The sequence below is a fragment of the Hevea brasiliensis genome, chromosome 4, assembly GCF_030052815.1.
Source record: "Hevea brasiliensis isolate MT/VB/25A 57/8 chromosome 4, ASM3005281v1, whole genome shotgun sequence".
Classification (NCBI taxonomy): Eukaryota; Viridiplantae; Streptophyta; class Magnoliopsida; order Malpighiales; family Euphorbiaceae; genus Hevea; species Hevea brasiliensis.
Genome location: NC_079496.1, coordinates 36583199 through 36585171, shown reverse-complemented (window position 1 = coordinate 36585171; position 1973 = coordinate 36583199). Strand labels below are relative to the sequence as shown.

The 1973-nt window shown below is 37.1% G+C and overlaps 1 non-coding gene across 1 annotated transcript; it reads left to right on the top strand.

Moving 5' to 3' along the window:
• Positions 1–1501: 1501 nt before the first annotated feature.
• On the top strand, positions 1502–1608 carry LOC131179567 (small nucleolar RNA R71). The gene has a single exon (XR_009148458.1). It is a non-coding gene; the product is annotated as a small nucleolar RNA R71 (small nucleolar RNA).
• Positions 1609–1973: the final 365 nt, after the last annotated feature.

Genomic DNA, 1973 nt, shown 5'->3' with positions numbered 1-1973 from the left:
GATCCTAGAATTCTCAATAGCCTTAAGGCGAATTTCCTCTAATTCATGCAATTGTAATTTTCTTTCTAACTCATCCTCGAAAACATCCTGCACAAATGTATCAGCAACATTAATAGAAAAGAAAGAATGATCATTAGCAGTATACTTCATGGCATTAAAGATATTAAATTTGACAATCTCTCCATCAAACTCCATAGTTAAGGTACCCTCATCCACATAAATTTTTGTCTTGGCAGTTTTTAGGAAAGGTCTTCCAAAAAAAATCAAAGCTGAATTTGATGAGAGAGCATTATCATCCTCCATATACAGAATGTAAAAATCTGCAGGAAAAATCAATTCTCCAACCTGCACTAACACATCCTCAACTACTCCCACTAGGTAAGTATTAGAATGATCAGCTAATTGAATAATGACATTGGTTTCTTTTAAAGGACCCAAATTTAAAGTTTGAAAAACTGAATTTGACATAACATTAATAGATGCTCCTAAATCTGCCATTGCACTTTCAAATTTAGAATCACCTATTTTGTAGGGAATAGAAAACAAACCTGGATCCTTACACTTAGGGGGTAATTTTCACTGAATTAATGCTGATACATTTTCCCTCACACTGATCTTCTCATTATTCCTCAACTTGCACTTTGTAATGCATAGTTCCTTAAGGAATTTAGCATACTTGGGAACTTATTTGATCGCATCAAGTAAAGGTATATTCACCTCTACCTTTCTGAAAGTCTCCGAAATTTCTTTCTCTTGTTCTTCTTTCTTAGTCTTAGCCAACCTGCATGGGAATGGAGGAAGAACAAAATTAGTAACCTTATTCAAGTTAGGTTAAGTATTTACCTTGAGCTTCAAGCTTGTTCACAGATGAAGCTAACTGACCAATTTGCCTCTCTATGTTTTGAATGCTATTTCTGGTCTCCTATTGAAACTGTTGTGTATTGTTAGCCAAAGCCTTAACAATTTCATCAAGTGACATACCTTGATTTGAGGGAGGTGGAGGTGGTGGTGGTTGATTCACTTGTGGTCTTTGTTGCTGGTATTGGTTTTGCACTGGTTGATTCCCATAACTCAAATTGGGATGATCTCGCCATCCTAGATTATAAGTACCAGAAAAGGGATCATACCTGCATTGTGGCTGTCCATAATGTCCTACTGCATTAGCATGTTGCATTGATTCATCCTCTTGTAACGCAGGACACATGTTAGTAGCATGACCTGAACTCGAAAAAATCCCACATACCTTAACAGTTTGCATATTAAAGAAGTAAAATTAGAAATCTATTTCTCAAGGTTAGATGTACTTACGTCATTAACCTTCATAGGTGTGTGATCCATTCTCATTCCAAACTGCTGAGAATTTGCTGCCATGTTAGCAATTAGCCTCCTTGCCTCTTCTGGTGTCTTGTCAACCAAAGCTCCTCCACTAGCAGCATCTATCATACTGCGGTCCATTGGTAGAAGTCCCTTATAGAAATACTGAATTAGAAGCTATTCACTTATTTGATGATGGGGACAACTTGCACACAGCTTCTTAAATCTCTCCCAATACTCATACAAACTCTCTCCATTGTACTGCCGAATGCCATAAATTTCTTTTCTTATATTGGCAGCACGGGAAGTAGGAAAATACTTCTCAAAAAATATCTACTTCATCCCATTCCATGAGTTGACAGATCCAGAAGGAAGGTAATACAACCAATCCTTAGCTGTGCCTTCTAGTGAGAAAGGGAAAGCTAGAAGCTTGATTTGATCCTCTGAAACTCCTTGAGGTTTCATGCTGGAACACAAAACATGAAATTCTTTTAAATGCTTATGTGGATCCTCACCTGCAAGACCATGAAACTTAGGTAACAAATGGATTAGTCCAGATTTCAACTCAAAAGCAACATTTAAAGCAGGGTATTGAATACACAAAGGCTGTTGGTTTAGATCAGAAGCAGTAAACTCTTTCAAAGTTCTAGTAGCCATGG